The sequence below is a fragment of the Anomaloglossus baeobatrachus genome, chromosome 5 (genome assembly GCF_048569485.1).
Source record: "Anomaloglossus baeobatrachus isolate aAnoBae1 chromosome 5, aAnoBae1.hap1, whole genome shotgun sequence".
NCBI lineage: Eukaryota > Metazoa > Chordata > Amphibia > Anura > Aromobatidae > Anomaloglossus > Anomaloglossus baeobatrachus.
In genome coordinates this window covers 124158739-124180922 of record NC_134357.1, presented here as the reverse complement: position 1 = coordinate 124180922, position 22184 = coordinate 124158739, and positions in this window count along the sequence as shown.

The window sequence follows — 22184 nt, the reverse complement described above, 5'->3', positions numbered from 1 at the left end:
AGTGGTGCACGGAGTGAATCTCCCAGTTGTAACTTGACAAACATGGGACGGTCTCGTCATCAACAGTCTAACCGTACCAGTAGCACCGTATCTGGTGCCGGTAACAGCAATTTTATTGAATCGTTTCATAATTTTTTTAGACCATCCTTTGCAAGGCCAAGAGAGACAAGAAGTCTGGCACATAGTCAATGGCTGCAGAGGATGATACAGGAGTATCTCCAAATGAACATCGATGCCATGACTTTGCAACTGGAGCCTTGCTCATTTTGGGCTTCAAATCTTGAAAAATGGCCTGAGCTGGCCACTTATGCCTTGGAGATATTGTCGTGTCCAGCGTTGTCTCTAGACGTGTCTTCAGTGCTGCTGGGTGTGTGCTGACAGACAAGCGCACGCGTCTGTCCAGTGACAATGTGGACAGTCTAACGTTCATCAAAATGAACAAGTCATGGATCCGCAAGAACTTTACTACCCCTGTGTCATCCTGGGAAGAGTAAATGGTTGTGGATTTTGAATGTGCTTGATGCAAATGTACCTGTCAAGTTTGCAACTGGGGCACAAGTGCTGCCACTGAAGGGGTGTCTGTGGGGCCCAATTTTTGGAAAAAAGGGAGACTCCGCTTGGAGTAACCCTTGCTGTGTTTTTAAAAATGAGCCAAGATGAACAGATCTGGGATCAGCAAAGACTTTGCTACCTATGACGGTGTCATCCTGGGGACAGTTGAGGCTGGCGTATTTTGGAATGTGCTTGATGCTAATCAACACATACAGTTTGCAACTGGGGCACAAGTGCTGCCACTGAAGGGGTGTCTGTGGGGCCCAATTTTTGGAAAAAAGGGAGACTCCGTTTGGAGTAACCCTTGCTGTGTTTTTAAAAAGTAGCCAAGATAAACACGTCATGGTTCAGCAAAGACTTTGCTACCTATCCCGGTGTCATCCTGGGGACAGTTAAAGCTGGCGTATTTTGAAATGTGCTTGATGCTAATCAACACTAGAGTTGAGCGCGGTTCGCGGTTCGAGGTTCTCCAGTTCGCGGCTCGAGTGATTTTGGGGGCTGTTCTAGATAGAACTAGAACTCAAGCTTTTTACTAAAGCTCGATAGTTCTAGATACGTTCGAAAGCGGTTCTAGCAGCAAAAAGACAAGCTAATTGCTAGCTGGCTTTCCGCTGTAATAGTGTAAAGCCTGCTTTACACCAGGCAATCTATCGTGCGATAGATCGTCGGGGTCACGGTTTTTGTGACGCACATCCGGCATCGCTGGCGATGCCGGCCTGTGTGACACCTCCTAGCGACGCAGTATCGCTCACAAATCGTGAGTCGGGTACTGCTTGTTAGGTTCCATAATATCGGTTACTTTAGTTGACCATCGTTTCCGTGGTAGCACACGTCGCTCCGTGTGACACCACGGGAACGATGATCAGCTCACCTGCCTCCCGCGGCCGCCGCCGTCTCTATGTGGAAGGAAGGAGGTGGGCGGGATGTTTACATCCTGCTCATCTCCGCCCCTCCGCTTCCATTGGCCGGCGGCCGTGTGACGTCGCTGTGACGCCGAACGTCCCTCCCACTCCAGGAAGTGGACGTTCGCCGCCCACAGCGAGGTCGCACGAGAGGTAAGTATGTGTGACGGGGGTTACTACCTTTGTGCGACACGGGCAGCGATTTGCCCGTGACGCAAAAAGGACGGGGGCGGGTACGATCGATTGTGAAATCGCACAATCGGTCGTACCGTGTAAAGCAGGCTTAAGTCACTCTGTGACTCACACTATTATGACATTTCAGTGTATAGTGTGCGGAAACAGCGCATTCAGATCACTGCTGTATGGATAATGGCGATCGCCATTTTTTTTTTTCCTTGTCTTCCTTCCCTAAGCGTGCGCGTGTAGTGGGGCGGGCCAGCATGTCAGCCAATCCCAGACACACACACAGCTAAGTGGAATTTTAGCCAGAGAACCAACGGCATGTGTGATAGGATGTCAATGTCACATGTCCCTGCATTATAAAACCGGACATTTTCCTCCAGCACGCCAGTATCTGCCTTCTGCGTCCTTAGTGTCAGTCATCACTGGCGCAGCTCCTATCGCCGATACTGCTGTGTACGCTCCATACACAGCACTGTACAGCATAGGGATAGCACTTTCTATCAGTCCATTTAAGGGCTCATACCGGCAGGGTCAGAGCCATGGGTGACAGGTCCTGAAAACAGAGTTTAACAGCTACACAAGATGACAGCGTCTGTGTAGCTCAGGTCAGGGATTTCCTCGCTGCATTTCCCCATTAGGAGGGATAGAAAGGCAGGCTTCCTTTCCTCTACCCAGAGACCCACAACCCTGCCACTGTACCCTCCTGCCCTTTGCACACTCAAACTCATTGTTACTAAGCCATTATACTAGCAAACACTGAGTGAACTTAGTGGCATCCTAAACGTGGCTATTGGACTTCTGTATTGTCCCACTAGTGCAAAGATATTTGCAGCACGTCTGCCTGCATTGCACACTCAAACTCATTGTTACTAAGCCATTATACTAGCAAACACTGAGTGAACTTAGTGGCATCCTAAACGTGGCTATTATAGGAGACCACCTATACCAAACATGGTATCCATCCACAGACAGCCATTTCGGGGTATTTGCCCCTTATGTGTGGAGTAGGAATCTGGCTAGTGGTGGCAATGCCTAGTAAAAGACTACTTAAGCAAGCATTGTTGACCTTAGGGAGATCAACATATCCACTGCGGAGACACCATCACATGTTTCTCAACGCAGTGATTCTAGAACAATGCCCCCTGGGAAGTATGCAAATAAGAAAGCCGCGGAGACACCATCACGTGTTTCTCAATGCTGCCAGGAAACTAGCCAGGTCTTTCACCGGGAAGGAACAACCACGGGAAGGGCAGTCTCCAGTCAAGGAGACCACCTATACCAAACATGGTATCCATCCACAGACAGCCGTTTCGGGGTATTTGCCCCTCATCAGTGTGGAGTAGGAATCTGGCTTGTGGGGGCAATGCCTAGTAAAAGACTCCGAAACGGCTGTCTGTGGATGGATACCATGTTTGGTATAGGTGGTCTCCTTGACTGGAGACTGCCCTTCCCATGGTTGTTCCTTCCCAGTGAAAGACCTGGCTAGTTTCCTGGCAGCGTTGAGAAACATGTGATGGTGTCTCCGTGGCTTTCTTATTTGCATTCTTCCCAGGGGGCATTGCTCTAGAATCACTGCGTTGAGAAACATGTGATGGTGTCTCCGCAGTGGATATGTTGATCTCCCTAAGGTCAACAATGCTTGCTTAAGTAGTCTTTTACTAGGCATTGCCCCCACTAGCCAGATTCCTACTCCACACTGATGGGGGGCAAATACCCCGAAACGGCTGTCTGTGGATGGATACCATGTTTGGTATAGGTGGTCTCCTTGACTGGAGACTGCCCTTCCCGTGGTTGTTCCTTCCCGGTGAAAGACCTGGCTAGTTTCCTGGCAGCGTTGAGAAACACGTGATGGTGTCTCCGCAAATTCCTTATTTGCATACTTCCCAGGGGGCATTGCTCTAGAATCACTGCGTTGAGAAACATGTGAAGGTGTCTCCGCAGTGGATATGTTGATCTCCCTAAGGTCAACAATGCTTGCTTAAGTAGTCTTTTACTAGGCATTGCCCCCACTAGCCAGATTCCTAATCCACACTGATGAGGGGCAAATACCCCGAAACGGCTGTCTGTGGATGGATACCATGTTTGGTATAGGTGGTCTCCTTGACTGTAGACTGCCCTTCCCGTGGTTGTTCCTTCCCGGTGAAAGACCTGGCTAGTTTCCTGGCAGCGTTGAGAAACACGTGATGGTGTCTCCGCGGCTTTCTTATTTGCATACTTCCCAGGGGGCATTGCTCTAGAATCACTGCGTTGAGAAACATGTGATGGTGTCTCCGCAGTGGATATCTTGATCTCCCTAAGGTCAACAATGCTTGCTTAATTATACTAGCAAACACTGAGTGAACTTAGTGGCATCCTAAACGTGGCTGTTGGACTTCTGTATTGTCCCACAAGTGCAAAGATATTTGCAGCACGTCTGCCTGCATTGCACACTCAAACTCATTGTTACTAAGCCATTATACTAGCAAACACTGAGTGAACTTAGTGGCATCCTAAACGTGGCTGTTGGACTTCTGTATCGTCCCACAAGTGCAAAGATATTTGCAGCACGTCTGCCTGCATTGCACACTCAAACTCATTGTTACTAAGCCATTATACTAGCAAACACTGAGTGAACTTTGTGGCATCCTAAACGTGGCTGTTGGACTTCTGTATCATCCCACAAGTGCAAAGATATTTGCAGCACGTCTGCCTGCATTGCACACTCAAACTCATTGTTACTAAGCCATTATACTAGCAAACACTGAGTGAACTTAGTGGCATCCTAAACGTGGCTGTTGGACTTCTGTATTGTCCCACTAGTGCAAAGATATTTGCAGCACCTCTGCCTGCATTGCACACTCAAACTCATTGTTACTAAGCCATTATACTAGCAAACACTGAGTGAACTTAGTGGCATCCTAAACGTGGCTGCTGGACTTCTGTATTGTCCCACAAGTGCAAAGATATTTGCAGCACCTCTGCCTGCATTGCACACTCAAACTCATTGTTACTAAGCCATTATACTAGCAAACACTGCTGCCAGTTTAAGGGCCGTAGTTGCATTGTCAGTGATAATTATTGTTGTTTATTCTGCTGTTAATAAAGATAGACCATCGCTGCAATCTACACCACCTCTCAATTTTTACTACCACATTTTAAGTGCACAATCTTGTCACAATCAAAATGAGTGGCAAAATGACAGATGATGGTGGAAAGGGTAAGAGGCGTGTTGGAAAAGGAAAAAAAGGGTTTGTCCGTGGGGAAGGTGGCAAAGCTCCATTAACATCTGCTGAAGATAGACCATCTTCCAGCACAAGTAAGATGTCTACTACTTACCGTGGACAATCCGATGTGCTCCCTTTTTTACGGACACGGACAACTGGAACAAAGGTAGATGATGGCCAAAAAAGGAAAATGCTTGAATGGATCTCAAGTCTTCCAACAAGTGCCCTCTCCGCCATCTCAACTACCGCATCCAAAAAACACCAGTCCTCTGAGTTGTCATCCCAATCAAACTTGCTTTCTCCCAGCTCTGAAGTCTCCATCCGTCCTGCACACTATGGTGGAACTGAGATGGCTGAGTCTGCAGAGCTGTTCAGTCACACTATAGCCTGGGAATCAGAGGTCTGCTCCAAGCTACAGTGAGTACAGACCAGGAAATGGTCTGCAGTGATGCCCAGAACCTTTGTGACGCTGATTCAGGCCGTGAGGACCAAGTTTCTGAGCATAATGTTGACCCTTTTTCACCAACTGTAACACCTGTTGTTATAGACAATGAGGAACATACTGATGACGATGAGACGCAGATACCAGATTGGGATGACAACTTAAATATTCGGTCAGGGCAAGAAGAGGCTCGGTCTGAGGGTGAGGGGAGTGCAAACACAACAATTGATGAGGAAGTTCTAGATCCCACCTACTATCAACCCACAGTCAGGCCCTCGAGGAGGTCAACAGAAGTGGTGGAGGAGGATGCAACTGATGACGAAGTTACCTTGCGCCTTCCTGGACAGAGTCGGAGTACTGGTAGCACGTCTACAACTGCATCCTCAGCCACCACTCTGCCTCTGAGCACTGGTCGGGGTGGATCAGCAGGTTGCATGCCCTCTAAGCCTTGCCTAGCCTGGTCCTTTTTTGACATAGCAAAAGATCGCCCAAATTATGTGATCTGTAAAATTTGTCATGATTCTGTTAGTAGAGGTCAAAACCTAAGCAGTTTGACAACTTCTTCCATGAATCGTCACATGAATAAATATCATATGTCCCAGTGGGAAGCTCACCGTGCTGCAATGCGGCCTATCGGAGCGAACCATCAACCGCCTGCCCCTTCTAGTGCATCCGTGCGCTCTTCATCTTCTAGGACTGTGGGGACAGCTGTCACACCTGGTTTTCCACGCGCAACTTCCACCACTGTAACCGCAACAGGCAGTTTGCTTGGTAGGTCGTCAGTTGGTTTGGAAGGGGAAACAAGTGCGTGTGTACAGCTCTCTCAGACATCGATAGCACCAACGTTGGATGAAGGCAACATCATGTCTATGCCTGCACTTTCCTCACAAAGCTGCATTTTTCCAGGGACACCCTACTCAACACCGTCTACACACAGCAGCCAGATCTCTGTCCCTCAGATGTGGACAAATAAAAGGCCATTTCCTGCGACCCATGACAAAGCTAAAAGGTTGACTTTATCCCTCTGTAAGCTCTTGGCTACCGGAATGCTGCCTTTCCGCCTGGTGGACACACAGGATTTTAGAGACCTTATGTCTGTCGCTGTGCGCCAGTACCAGATGCCCAGCCACCACTACTTCTCTAAGAAAGGTGTGCCCGCGCTACACCAGCATGTCGCACACAACATCACCGCTTCCTTGAGAAACTCTATGTGTCAACGGGTGCATTTCACCACCGATACTTGGACCAGTAAGCATGGACAGGGACGTTACATGTCGCTAACTGGGCACTGGGTAACTATGGTGATAGATGGTGAAGGGTCTGCTGCACAAGTCTTGCCGTCCCCACGACTTGTGTGTCAATCCTCTGTCTGTCCAAGTTCCTCCACTGCTTCTGCCTCCTCCACCTCATCTGGGTCCTCCTCCATTGCCCCAAGCCTGCCTGGTCAGGCCACCAGCGTTCTCACTGCGCAGAAGGAATCACGCACCCCTCATTACTTTGCTGGCAGCAGAGCGCAACGGCATCAGGCGGTCTTTAGCTTGACATGTCTTGGGAATAAGAGTCACACAGCTGAGGAGTTGTGGTCAGCTCTGCGGTCCGAGTTTAATGAATTGTTGTCTCCACTCAACCTGCAGCCTGGTAAGGCCGTGTGCGACAATGCTGCAAACCTGGGTGCGGCCCTTCGCCTGGGCAAGGTGACACACGTGCCTTGTATGGCTCACATGTTGAACCTTGTTGTCCAGCAATTTTTAACACACTATCCCGGCCCAGATGGCCTTCTGACCAGGGCACGAAAACTGTCTGCTCACTTCCGCCGTTCAACCACCGCAGCTGAGCAACTTGCATCGCTTCAGAAGTCTTTCAGCCTGCCGGTTCATCGCCTGAAATGCGATGTGGTGACACGCTGGAATTCGACTCTCCACATGTTACAGCGACTGTGGCAGCACCGCCGAGCCCTGGTGCAATACGTCATGACGTGTAGCCTGGGCCAACGAGATGCAGAGGTGGGGAAGATCACCCTGATGGAGTGGTCTCAGATCAAGGACCTATGCACCCTTCTGCACAGTTTCGACATGGCGACGAATATGTTTAGCGCTGACAATGCCATTATCAGCATGACAATTCCAGTCATTTACATGCTGGAGCACACGCTAAAGACTATTCGGAGTCAGGGGGTGGGACAACAGGAAGGGGAGGAACTACAGGAGGATTCATATGCGCAAGGGACAACAACATCACCAAGGTCCAGACGTTCATCATCACCAACGCGGCAGGCATGGGACCATGGGGGACAATGATCAACAAGGGCGCATGGTAGCAGGTGAATTGTTGAGGAAGGTGCAGGAGAACATGAAGAAATGGATGACGAACTGTCCATGGACATGGAAGACTCAGCAGATGAGGGAGACCTTGGTCAAATTTCAGTTGAAAGAGGTTGGGGGGAGATGTCAGAGGAAGAAAGAACGGTTAGCACCTCTATGCCACAAACACAGCGTGGACTTGGTCCGCATGGCTGCGCAAGACACATGAGCGCCTTCTTGCTGCACTGCCTCCAACATGACCCTCGTATTGTCAAAATTAGAAGTGATGATGACTACTGGCTTGCCACACTATTAGATCCCCGGTACAAGTCCAAATTTTGTGACATAATTCCAGCCATAGAAAGGGACGCACGTATGCAGGAGTATCAGCACAAGCTGTTACTTGATCTTAGCTCGGCTTTTCCACCAAACGACCGTGCAGGTGCAGGAAGTGAATCTCCCAGTTGTAACTTGACAAACATGGGACGGTCTCGTCATCTTCAACAGTCTACCCGTACCAGTAGCACCGTATCTGGTGCTGGTAACAGCAATTTTATGGAATCTTTTCATAATTTTTTTAGACCGTCCTTTGCAAGGCCACTAGAGACAACAAGTCTGACACATAGTCAACGGCTGGAGAGGATGATACAGGAGTATCTCCAAATGAACATTGATGCCATGACTTTGCAAATGGAGCCTTGCTCATTTTGGGCTTCAAATCTTGAAAAATGGCCAGAGCTCTCCAGTTACGCCTTGGAGATTTTGTCGTGTCCAGCTGCCAGCGTTGTCTCTGAATGTGTCTTCAGTGCTGCTGGGTGTGTGCTGACAGATAAGCGCATGTGTCTGTCCAGTGACAATGTGGACAGACTAACGTTCATCAAAATGAACAAGTCATGGATCCACAAGGGATTTACTACCCCTGTGTCATCCTGGGGAGAGTAAATGCTTGTGGATTTGGAATGTGCTTGATGCAAATCAAAACATCCTGTTTGCAACTAGGGCACAAGTGCTGCCACTGATGGGGTGGGTGTGTGTGTGGCCCAATTTTTGGAAAAAAGGGAGACTCCGCTTGGAGTAACCCTTGTTTACATTTTTTTAAAAATGATCCAAGATGAACAAGTCATGGTTCAGCAAAGACTTTATCTACCTACCCCGGTGTCATCCTGGGGACGGTTAAGAATGGCGTATTTTTGAATGTGCTTGATGCAAATCTAGCTGTGAAGTGTACAACTGGGGCAAAAGTGCTGCCACTGAAGTGGTGGGTGTGTGTGTGGCCCAATTTTTGGAAAAAAAGGGAGACTCCGCTTGGAGTAACCCTTGCTTACACTGTTTTTAAAAATGATCCAAGATGAACAGAGCTGGGATCAGGAAAGACTTTGCTACCTACCCCGGTGTTATCCTGGGGATGGTTAAGTATGGCGTATTTTTGAATGTGCTTGATGCAAATCTAGCTGTGAAGTGTACAACTGGGGCACAAGTGCTGCCACTGATGGGGTGTGTGTGTGGCCCAATTTTTGGAAAATAGGGAGACTCCGCTTGGAGTCACCTTGCGGTGTTTTACATGATTTTAGAAGGGCGTGCCATGCCTATATCTGTGTCTCCTCCTCTTTTTCCTTGTCCAGCTCTTTTGTTTTCGCATGAGTATATGTCCTTGTCACTTTCCCATGTGTTTGTGTTGTGTTGTGAGTTGTTTGTCACCTTTTGGACACCTTTGAGGGTGTTTTCTAGGTGTTTTTATGTGTTTGTGAATGCCTGCCATTGTTTCCTATGCGGTTTGAGCTCGGTTCGTCGAACGTTCGACGAACCGAACTCGAACGAGACCTCCGTTCGACGAACCGAACTCGAGCCGAACCACGACCGGTTCGCTCATCTCTAATCAACACATACAGCTTTGCAACTGGGGCACAAGTGCTACCTATCCTGGTGTCATCCTGGGGACAGTTAAGGCTGGCGTATTTTGGAATGTGCTTGATGCTAATCAACACATACAGTTTGCAACTGGGGCACAAGTGCTGCCACTGAAGGGGTGTCTGTGGGGCCCAATTTTTGGAAAAAAGGGAGAGTCTGCTTGTAGTCCCCTTGCTGTGTTTTACATGACTTTAGAAGGGCATGCCATGCCTATATCTGTGTCTCCTCCTGTTTTTCCTCGTCCATCTGTTTAGTTTTCACATAGGTATTTGCCCTTGTCACTTTCCGATGTGTTTGTGTTGTCTTGGGAGTTGTTTGGCTCCTTTTGGACAATTTTGAGGGTGTTTTCAAGGTGTTTTTAGGTGTTTGTGATTGCCTCCCATTGTTTTCAATGGGGTTCGAGAGGTTCGTCGAACGGTTCGTCGAACGGAACCGAAACTCGAACTCTACGGGGGTGGCTCATCTCTAATAATGACCCCTATATCAGCCTCTAAACCCTATAATAGCACGACATTTGCTCCCAAACTGTATAATGGCTCTCTCCAGATATGCCCCCAAACTATAAAATAGTGTTACGCATGGACTCGGGGAAGGTATGGTGTGGGGCAAGACACACAACAAACAAGGGGTTCACCACAACAAAGAAGGGGTACACTGGGGACACTTTAACAATGGAGGGCCCTGGCACTAGGGAGGGGGATGATGTGACACCACATGCACTCACATGCAGATGCACCCTGCACTCTTAGCAAACTATATACAGGTTCTGCACCTGTCACTGAGCAGGATACCTGCAACCCTAGGAAGCTTTGCAATTACCCTGGCTAGTAAGTTGGCAGGTGAGGATCGCTAGTCCACCACTGCCCTAAAACAACATGAAGGGAATGTTCGACAGACAGGGGAAACAATAAAAGGATAAAGCCCAACTTCATGGCTGCAGTCAGACACCAGGACTGCAGCCTACACCGCTTCACATAACAAGAGCTCCAGTAACTTCTTCCACCTTCGAGGCCTAGCTTCAGAATGAATCAGAATTTGCCACACGGTGTCTGGCTCAAAAGAGTTTATTTCTGCTAGCCTGTGGAATACTGATTGAGTGACATGTTGCAGGAGACCTATCACAGTCGCCTCCACCCTTTTTAAAAAGCTGGAGCTTGTTATCCCATGCTGACGATAGCTTTATGCAATCCCGGTCCTTGTGCTCTATTTTCCTGTTGCTGGTGAACCATTGTGTGCTATTTGGTGTGTTTGGTGGTGTGTGTGTGTGTGGAAATACTCTTCGTGTCTGTTTATTTCTTCACTTCCTTTACTTTCCTCCTGATCACATATTGTCTGTACCTCTGTGAGTGATTGCTGTGAGATGGTGTTTTGGTTTCCCTCCATCTGTTTATTTGTGTGGGATTATCCACTCCTGTCCCAGCCCACTCCTTGGTGGAGAGAGGATGGCCACTAGACCAGGGTTGTTAAGGAGATAGGGTAAGGAAGGCGGGACAAAAATTTTCACCTTCATGGTTAGCTATGGTTCCTCTAGCCTGAAGGCCAGTTTAGGCTCCCCTGTTCCTAGTTATCCTGTCCCACCCTGTGATAATATTAGCTTCCAAACTCTATAATGGCCACATAATAGCCCCCAACTGTATAATGGCCTCACAATAGTTTCATACTCTATAATGGCCTGCACATTTGCCCCCCAAACTGTATAATGGCCCCCACACTTTATAAGGACCCCCAACAATAGTTCCTACAATGTATAAGGGCCTCCACAGTAGACCCCAAATTACATGTTGGTCCCCCGTTGTTTTTTATGCCCCCACAATCCATTACAAATGTTAGATAAAATTAAAAAACATCATATACTTAGCTAATCCAGGATCCTGATGAAACCATCGAGGAGGGAACACGCTGTAGTCGCACCCAAGGGTATGGGGTACTCGGTACCGGGCATTGTCTCTCTTGGGAATGTCACTGGGGTGGCTGTTGCCCGGTTCCGTGCCCTGGGCCCTTTTTGTAATTGGGTGTATTTACAGGGGATTTAGGTTAGTGTTCATACGTGACGCCACTTGCGGTGTTGCGGCTATATATAGATGGAGCCGCCGCTGCAGAATGTCACTACTGGGGCTTGTGGTAGTTGCAGCCTGGATGGTAGGCCCTCCGTAAGTAGGGCCGGGTCCCAGAGGATGGGTGTTGTGATGGGCGTCAGAAGAAAGTAGTCCACACAGAGGTATAGTGCAACTGGTTTTTACTCACGGCCGGTAGGTGGTAACAGGTTACCTGAGGCCGGCTGGTTTCATCTTCAGGTCCTCTTCGTCCCAGTGCCAGTCTGGTTTCTCTGGTACCTTTTTCCCCTGCACCTGTCTCTGGTAAATGGGTCTCCGTGGCATAGAGCAACTGGGGATCACCCATCTGGTGGTTTGTCCACTTCTGTCCGCTTGATGGTAGCGTGAACCCTGTGGGGTTGGAGTCTCTGGTCCTGTCCCTGGTTCTCCTGTTGCTACTGATTCTTCAAATTCTTTAGGGTCAGCAAGGTCCTTGATGGTCCCCTTTCTGTGCAGGTGTTAACAGGTCGGCCTGGAGCTCTTTCCTGGCCTAGGGTCCTGTACCCTGTCGATGCGTAGTTCCAGGAGTACTCCACCGTACTTCACCGGCAACTACTGTTCTGGGTACCAGGTTAACGTTAACCCGGGTCAGAACATCTCCTCCCGTCCACCTTCACTCTCAGACTTTTTCTGACTGTGTCTGCTTCCTTTCACTGCAGACTCCCTTCTGACTACTGTCTTCCTGTGTTCTGACGCTCCTCAGTCTGCCTCTCCCACCTGGTCAATTAGTGGACTGGTTTGGCTCCAACTCTAGGCGGCCATCCATTGGTCCGACCCTAGCTATGTGCCATTGTATGGGGGGATTGTTGGGGAAAAACTGGGATTAGCTTGGTTTTTGTTGTTACCCGGCACCGGTCTCTCAGGGCCCTAGGGGGTAGGCCCTGCATCCTTGTGGGGATGCAGAACCTTGTAGCACCCTGATGGCTTCAGGGGCGCTACACTGTCATAGCGCCAACCTATGAACTGGACATCAGAGTCTTGGTGTGATTACGTCACCACCCTGTGACTCTGATGTCCTGTGCATGCACTGCCTCCTTTGCCTTTGTATTAGCCTGCTGTTCTATAGACTGCAGGCTTATATTGCCCTGCGGTCTATAGAACAGAGAGTGGTAGTGCAGGTGTCGTGGGCGGCGGGGCGCTGCTCGACTTAACGCTGTCGCTCGGGTCCGGCGCTGCTGCTGCTACTGCTGCTCGATGGCTCGAGCGGTGGGCCGGATCTGGGGACTCGAGCGGCGCTCCTCGCCCGTGAGTGAAAAGGGGAGGATTGTTTGGGGATTGACGCCACCCACGGTTTGTGGTGAAGGTGGGCACCACCGCTGCTGGTGACGGGGATCCCGGGAGCGTTGTTAGGGAGCATCTGGTATGTTTTCCCCCTCCGTGGGTAGGGGCTGGTGGTCCCGGGGCCCGGTGAGGTGACGGGGAGGCAGGGCTGGTGAGGTGCAGGGTCGCTGGGACAGCGCGGCACAGTGCCAGATGGCACTGGTGTACTCACTCAGCAATAGAAAGTCACAAGAGTCTCCGGTAAAACAAATGGCTGGATGAACGGTTCCCGCGGCCGGCCGCAGTGTCTCACTCCCCGGACAGGTGATGGTGGCTGTCTTTCCCTGCACCTTAGTAGTTTGCTTTTGACTCCGATGGCTTCCCAATGGTGGTCCACTGTTACACATCGTGGCTCTCTTGTTGCAAGGAATGAGGTGGTCCCCCATTCCTTGTCGGCCACGAGCCCTACTGCTCAGCAGCACCAAAGGTCTGGGAGACTGCAGGAGTTGCCTTCTCAGAGACACAGCAGAAGGGTGACACCTAGTGGTTCTCCCCTTGCAGGGAATGGAGCGGTCTCCCATCCCTTGCCTGCCACAAGCTCTCCTGCTCAGCATCATGGAGGCTCTGGGAAGTTGCGCAGTGTGCAAAGAATAGACGCTCAGGGAAGCAGCAAGACTTCCCATGTCTCTGCACATTGTGAAACCGGGGATCCCGCCTTTATGACCCAGAGGCAGGAGGATGAGCATGTGCTCCACGTGACGTCTTCTGATTCGCTCACTGATATCACACGGCCCCATGACGAGGCTGGTGATGTGCTGAATCCTGACTGGCTGGGCCAGGACGTCACGAACCCTGATTGAGTCATGCCCGTCTCGCGCCCGCCCTTGGGTGGAGCTACACCTCCTTAAAAGCTCCCCCTGCCATCATGGCGGTGCGCGACCGTCCTTCTATGTTTGGATGTCTGGCAGCGTGCTGCCACGCCACTGTACAGACGTCATTGTTTTTCGTGGGCTTTGCCCTTGCTGCTCAGGCAGCACCTGGTTTGCAGGTCTTGCCCCTGCCTTGCTGCTCCGGCAGTATCTCCTTCAACAGGCCGTGTTCCTGTCCCAGGTGAGCTCCTCGAGTCTCCACCGGACTCACCTGGTTATTGAAAGCACACGTGCGTGGGCACCTCTGTGCTACCCTCGTGCCATATCCTGTGACTCCCGCTGGCACACGTGCGTAGGCACCTCTGTGCGTCCCCGTGCAACAGGTACACCGTACGAGAAGCCCCGAGCCATACAACCCTCACGGGTTAGGGCGGACCGGTGTACATAGATCGTCTGTGACGTTCCAGACGATCACTAGTAGCAACCCGCTCACTCTTTCCTGACCATAGCAGCGGTCCCTTACACCGCACAGTGGACCTTGACCGGCGGAAGCTGTCCATTTCCCATCTTGGCACGCTTCCCCGGGTCCCCCTCGTAACAGTCCGCTCCCCGGCATATAGGTGCCCGATTTGCCCGCAGGCGCTGGCCCTTGGGTTTCTAGCCTTTGGTGGTGGCTGTATACCCGCACGGTGCGGACGGTTGCCTTCAAACGGGACTTGGTAGTTGGGAAACCACTGGGGTTCCCGTCACAGTCGGATTTGACAATTAACGGCGGCTCCAAGCCTGGTCGGTGTCCGATGGCCCTGCCTGTGTGTGCTTAGTTTCACTCCGTTCCCCGTTCCAGCACCAGTGGGCCGACACCCGACCTCGGTCCTTTCGGCTCTGCGGAGCTCCACTAACTCCTGCAGACGGCCACCACCGTCTGCCAACCTTGCTGTTCGTGTCCGGGCTCCAACCCAGACACCAGTCTTACTCCTCACACTTCCACTCTCTAAGCTGAACTGACTTCCTTTTCCCGCCTCCAGGACTGTGAACTCCTCGGTGGGTGGGGCCAACCGCCTGGCTCCACCCGACCTGGTGTGGACATCAGCCCCTGGAGGGAGGCAACAAGGGTTTTGTGTTTGACGTGTGTTTCTGTCCGGGGGGGTGGGGGTGCGAATGTTATTCATGTGGCTACCTGGCTTTTCCAGGGCACCACACAGGGAAATTGTGTCTACTGCACAGCTTAACTATAGCGGCATGCCGATCGGGGCCAGGGTGATCGCACCCTCTGCCCCCCTGGTAGTTATCCTACTGCAAGAAATGTATCATTCCTGTCCATTTTTAGACCAATACTCCAAAATTGGGCAAAGCTGTTCTTGTAAAATCAGGACAGTCCTACCAACAAAAAGTAAAGCGGGCTTTATTCGCTATGATATATCTAACGAGATGTCGGCAGGGTCATGTCGTAAGTGACGCACATCCGGCATCGTTAGTGATATCGTAGCGTGTGACAGCTATGAATCACAGGTAAGACACTCACACACCCCCACCCCCAGACAGCAACATTAGCCAGACACAAAATCCTTGTTGCCTCCCTCCAGGGTCTGATGCCCTCACCAGGTGGGGCGGAGCCAGGCGGTTTGACCCGCCCACTGAGGAGTTCACAGGCCTGGAGGCGGGAAAGGCAGGCAGATACATTTTGGAGGTTGAAGTGGAGAGAATTGCAAGTGTCTGGGTGTGTGGCCCAGGCACTGACAGCAAGGTTGGCAGACGGTGGTGGCCGTCTGCAGGAGTGGTGGATCAATGCGGAACCGTAGGATCGGGGTCGGGCGGTGGCCCGCATGTACCGAACCGGGGAGCGAAGTGAAGCCAGCACACTCAGGCAGGGCCTTCGGACCCCGACCAGGCTTGGAGCCGCCGACAAAGGTCAAATCCGATAGTGACCGGAACCCCAGGGGTTTCCTAACAACCAAAGACCCGTTAGAAGGCAACCGTCCGCACCGTGAGGATATACAGCTACCGCCACAAGCTAGAGATCCAAGGGCCAGCGCCTGCGGGCAAAACGGGCTCCTCCGGCATCCATACACCGGGGAGCGGGCTACCGTTGAGAAGCCATCGGAGTCAACACAGTACACATAGGTGCAGGGAAAGACAGCCACCATCACCTGTTCAGGGAGAGACACAGCAGCCGGCTGCGGGACCCGTCCATCCAGCCGTTTGGTTTACCGGAGACTTCGTGACTTTCTGAGTGAGTACAACCGTGCCATCCGGCACCGCGCCGCGCTGTCGCTGCAACCCAGCACCTCACCAACCGTGCCTCCCCGACACACCACCGGGCCCCGGGACCACCAACCCCTACCCACGGAGGGGGAAAACAACATCCCAGCTGCTCCCTACCATCACTCCCGGGATCCCCGTCACCAGCAGCGGTGGTGCCCATCTTCATCACAACCCGTGGGTGGCGTCACGGACTAAATCCCCAAACAAACAATCCCCTTTTCACTCACGGGCGAGGAGCGCTGCGGCTGAGGGGCCCGGTCTGCGCCCACTCACCCTGCTGCCTCCCCCGCTATCCGTGCCGGTTGCTGCTGCCCCGCCACTAGGTCCGCTATCCCCACCACCGGTAGCGGAGCTCCGCCCGTCCGCTCTGAGGGACCAGTTGGCAACCGACGTCCGCAGACGACCCGAACCGCTGCCGTGGAAAATCCGGCGGGAGGTGCCCGTCCGCGAAGAAAAGCCGTCGGCACCGGAAGTGACCGCACCCAAGATCGTCCCGGCTCCGGTGATCCGTCCGATCCAAGAGGAGGCGGAGGTCCAGCCGGTAAGGACCCCTGTTCCCATACCCCAAGCCTCGGCGGAGGCTGCGCCGGGTCGCCGCTGTGAGGCAGTACCCAGGCCATGTCACCGCGGGACCTTCCAAAAAGGGCGCCAGTCGTGGGCAGCGTAAAGGAAGTCCCGCAAGGCCCGACCCGTGCGCGGGGGCATGCAGACACCCCTTATTGGGACAGGGAACCGAACCCGCTGGGCCGCGAAATTGCCGAGAGGGAGCGGCAGAAGGCCGAAGTGGTAGCCCGCACCATCCGCGAGAAAGACCAACTCCGCCATGCCACCTTCCAGGTACGGGGCCCGGTGTACGAGGGTCAAGTCCGGAGGTTTGATCCCCATCAGGGCTACGGCTTCATATATGAACCGGGCCTGGAGGCCGAAGTGTTTGTAGCCCGCCGGGACGTACATGCCCATTTGCCGACCGGCCACCCAGGCCGAGACCTGCTGCCAGGTGACCTTGTGTCCTAGACTCGACACTGTGGGGAGAGGGGCTGGTTTGCCCTCGATGTGAAGGTGAGGGAAGGCCGCAGTTTCCAGGCAGAGTCCCAGTTCCCTCCCCCACCTAGTCAGCGGGATGTCGAGGTGGAGCAGGTCTGTGAGGAGGTCGACCTGAAGTGGGGCGGTGGTCCACCGTTGCATAAAGTTGTCCCCGTTGGGACCCCCCAGCACCGCTGCTCCAGTTAATGAAAAATAATATAACCGAAAAACAAAACCTGATTGCCGTCTGAGAAGAAGAACCGTCCCCGTTGGGACTGGAGTTGTCCCTGTTCAGTTAACCCCCTCCATACCCACATGAGAAACTCCTCATGAACATGGCCGAGAACTTGCAGGCCACCCACGAACTTGTGGGCTTGAAAATAATGTGGGATGGAAACCGTTGCCGCCTCCGGAGAGGCTGATTTGGAGGATGGGCCTGGAGGAAAGTGATGGCCCAGGCCCCTCACTACCGTAACCGGTGGTGATCCTCCAGGGGTCCCCCTGGACGTGGGGTCCCCTGAAGTGACAGCCGGGTGCAAGTAACCGTACCCGTTCCCGCTTGGGCAGCCTGAACCTGGACTGGGGTCAAGGGGTGCTGCCCACTTCTTAGGGGCAGCATCACGGCTAGGTTGCTTGGGTGGGAGAGCGGAAGACGTCCGTCCGTTAGTATTAAAAATGTGTTTTGATGTGCACCATTGGAGTGACCTAAAAAGTGTTTTACCTTTTGCAGTTTTGATAAAGAAAAATAAAACCGGTGATGGACGGGCGGCCCGCAGACGGTCTGCATTTTACCAAGGGGGAATGTGGGGCCCTGGACTAGCCAGGTCGTCACAGGTAAGACACTCACACACCCCCACCCCCAGACAGCAACATTAGCCAGACACAAAATCCTTGTTGCCTCCCTCCAGGGTCTGATGTCCACACCAGGTGGGGCGGAGCCAGGCGGTTGGCCCTGCCCACTGAGGAGTTCACAGGCCTGGAGGCGGGAAAGGTAGGCAGATAAGTTTTGGAGGTTGAAGTGGAGAGAACTGCAAGTGTCTGGGTGTGTGGCCCAGGCACTGACAGCAAGGTTGGCAGACGGTGGTGGCCGTCTGCAGGAGTGGTGGATCAACGCGGAACCGTAGGACCGGGCATCGGGCGGTGGCCCGCCGGTACCGAACCAGGGAGCGAAGTGAAGCCATTACACTCAGGCAGGGCCTTCGGACCCCGACCAGGCTTGGAGCCGCCGACAAAGGTCAAATCCGACAGTGACCGGAACCCCAGGGGTTTCCTAACAACCAAAGACCCGTTAGAAGGCAACCGTCCGCACTGTGAGGATATACAGCTTCCGCCACAAGCTAGAGATCCAAGGGCCAGCACCTGCGGGCAAAACGGGCTCCTCCCGCATCCATACACCGGGGAGCGGGCTACCGTTGGGAAGCCATCGGAGTCAACACAGTACACATAGGTGCAGGGAAAGACAGCCACCATCACCTGTTCAGGGAGAGACACAGCAGCCGGCTGCGGGACCCGTCCATCCAGCCGTTTGGTTTACTTTGTGACTTTCTGTCTGAGTGAGTACAACCGTGCCATCCGGCACCGCGCCGCGCTGTCCCTGCAACCCAGCACCTCACCAACCGTGCCTCCCCGACACACCACCGGGCAACGGGACCACCAACCCCCTACCCACGGAGGGGGAAAACAACATCCCAGCTGCTCCCTACCATCACTCCCGGGATCCCCGTCACCAGCAGCGGTGGTGCCCATCTTCATCACAACCCGTGGGTGGCGTCACGGACTAAATCCCCAAACAAACAATCCCCTTTTCACTCACGGGCGAGGAGCGCAGCTCGAGTCCCCGGATCCGGCCCACCGCTTGAGCCACCGAGCAGCAGCAGCAGCGCCGGACCCGAGCATTAGCGAGCGCAGCGCCCCGCCACCCGCCACAGAAATACTCCCCTTCTCGTTCATCACTGAGACGTCGCTCATTTTCTTGAAATCGCATGTCCTGTTGTTCATCGTTCCCGGGGTGTCACACGGAGCAATGTGTGCTGTCTCGGGAACAAAGCATACCTGCGTCCCGCCAGCAATGCTAAAGGAAGGAGGTGGGCGGGATGTTTACGTCCCGCTCATCTCTGCCCCTCCGTTTCTATTGGCCGGCTGCTGTGCTGTCGCTGTGACGCCAAACGTCCCTCCCCCTTCAGGAAGTGGATGTTCGCCGCCCACAGCGAGGTCATTTGGAAGGTAAGTACATGTGCAGTGGGGTTACAGCATTGTGCGACATGGGCAAGAAATTGCCCGTGCCGCACAAACGATGGGGGCGGGTGCGATCGCAAATGCGATCGCATGATTAATTGTAATGTGTAAAGCAGGCTTAAGGCTGGATTCTCACTTGCATGTGACTCATGAGAGGATTGCATCTCACTGCCCGGACCAGCCGGCCGGCGGCTCTCCTGACAGGAATATGTTAAAGGGAACCTATCACCACTTTTTTGGCCTATATTTTTGGCTCTTAGATACAGCATTCTCACATGCTGTATACAGTATAACAGCCCAAGCCGGGGGTATAACATAAAAAAACACTTTATAATACCTAACGGTTGCGCGGTGGGCCTTATGGGCGTCTCCGTGGTCCGTTGCGGGATCCTCTCCTTTCGGCCATCTTCGTCCTCTATCTGAAGCCTGTGTGCATGACGCGGCTATGTCATACACACTCGCCGGTCCGATGCAGGTGCACTACAATACTTTTATCTGCCCTGCTCAGGGCAGATCAAAGTGCGCCCGTTCAGGACCTGAATGCCGGCGAGTATGTATGATGTCGGACCCGTCATGCACTGCGGCTAGAGAACGAGAACAAAGATGGCCAAAAGAGGCGGCATCGGGACCGGACAACGGAGACGCCCATATGGCCCACCGTGTGACCGTTAGGTAAATATTATAAAGTGTTTTTTTTATGTTATACCTCCAGCCTGGGCTCTTATATACAGCAGGTTAGAATGCTGTATATAAGAGCCCAGTGCTGGTGGCTGCAGCTTATAGGCCGAAAAAGTGGTGACAGGTTCCCTTTAACTTCATACATTTCTATGTAGCCTAGGTCAGGAGAGCCACCTGCTGATCCGGGCAGTGTGGTGCGATTCTTTACACGCAAGTATGACTCCAGTCTAAAGCTGAGTAATCAGGTAACACAAATTGTAAATCATTAATGTTACAGATAAGCAAATTCAATCGTGGACATGTAATTAGTGTAGCCTGTGCAGCTACACAGCGGCCAAGAAGTTGGGGGGCCCATTTCAACCTCCAAAGCAGGTGAAATTCTGATGAGCTCTTGGGCAGTAAAGGGCCCATACATTGTTCTTTCACAGGGGCCCTTTTTGGTGTGTATTCACCAGTGAGTGAATTGTTGTGCAAGACCCTGGTACAGCTGCCATATCAGAAGTCCATTGCTGCCTACCTGCCTTCCTCTCTTCTGATTTGTAGGTCAATTCAACATCAGTGTTGCGATGTGATACACGCATGACGTAGAAGCAAGCCTACTAATCATGAGAAGTTCCATTGAAGCTGACAGGTAGGAGGCAATTCGCAGGAAAAATGGTTGTACATTGGTGATTAGTATGTGTAGCACCCAGAGATATGGGGTACTAGGTTCCGGGCAGGTTCTCTATTGGGAATGTCACAGTGGTGGCCGTTACCTGGTTACGTGCCCTGGGCCCTTTTTGTAATGGGGATATTTACAGGGGGAGAATAAGATAATGTTCACATGTGATGCCACTTGCAGTGTTGTGGCTAAGTGTAGGGATCCGCCGCTGCAGGATGTCTCTACTGGGGCTGGTGGTATGAGCAGCTAGAATGGTAGACCATCTGCAAGTAGGGTTTTCCCCAGAGGGTGTATGGTGCAGTGGGCGCCCGAAGAAGGTAGTCCACACAGGTGTTCAGTGCAACTGGTTTACTCACTGCTGCTAGATGTTGACTGGTTGCTCGAGGCCAGCTGGTTTCGTCTCCAGGTCCCCTTTGTTCCAGTGCCAGTTTGGTTCTCTGGCACCTTCTTCCCCTGCATCTGTCTCTGGTAAGTGGGTCCCCGTGGTATAGAATAACTGGAGGTCCCCGTTCTGTTGGTTGTCCACTTCTGTCCGCCTGACGGTAGCGTGAATCCTGTGGGGTTGCAGTCTCTGGTCCTGTCCCCGGTTCTCCTGTTGCTAATGATTCTTCGGATTCTTTAGGGTCAGCAAGGTCCTTGATGGTCCCCTTGCTGTGCAGGTGTTAACAGGTCGGCCTGAAGCTCTTTCCTGTCCTAGGATCCTGTACCCCGTCGGTGCGTAGTTCCGGGAGTACTTCACCGGCAACCACTTCTCCTGGGTACCAGGTCACTGTTAACCAGAGTCAGACCGTCTCCTCACGTCCACCTTTACTCCTCTCCACTTCCTCTGTCTCCCTTAGACTGACTACTCACTTCCTCCGTCCACAGTCCGCCCCTCCCACCTGGTCAACTAGTGGACTGGATTAGCTCCACCTCTAGAAGGCCATCCATTGGTTCCACCCTATCTGGGTACCATTGTATGGGGGATTGTTGGGAAAAACTGGGATTACCTGGGTCTTTGTTAGTACCGGCACTGGGGTTCTGGGTCCTTGTGGGAATGCAGAACCTTGTAGCACCCTGATGGTTTCATGGGCGCTACATTCCCCCTTGGTTAATTCCAGCACGTCCTCGGGCTGCAAGGTAAAATTGGTTGCACATTTTATTTTTTTGAAAAAATAACATAAACAGGTCTTCCCACGCAGGGGAGGTTCATGGCTTTCACGATACAAACCTGAGGTACCCCTCCCCGCACCCACCTCTCCCTGCACCCGGTTCCTTCATAGCCTTTCTAGTATGCACCGCTTAATTCAAGAAAAAAAGAAAAGTTTTTTACCGGAGATTCGGTGTGCCGCTGGACTTTTTTCTATATGGTTCCACATACCTTCATAAGACTTTATTGGTTCAATAACAGGAAAAATTATATCATAGATTCCCAGCAAGAACACAAGATGGTACAAGCAACAGAGGCTCACCCTTCTGATTAGAATCTTCATGACTTTGGGGCTTCCAGGGCCAATTATTCCAGCCAGCAGCATACCGCTTTTGCTGGGTACCCACTGAAAGGAGATAGTGGCAAGCTTAGGAAGCTGACTGAGCACAGAAAGATATGTAGCCAGGTGACCGAATTGTCCCAA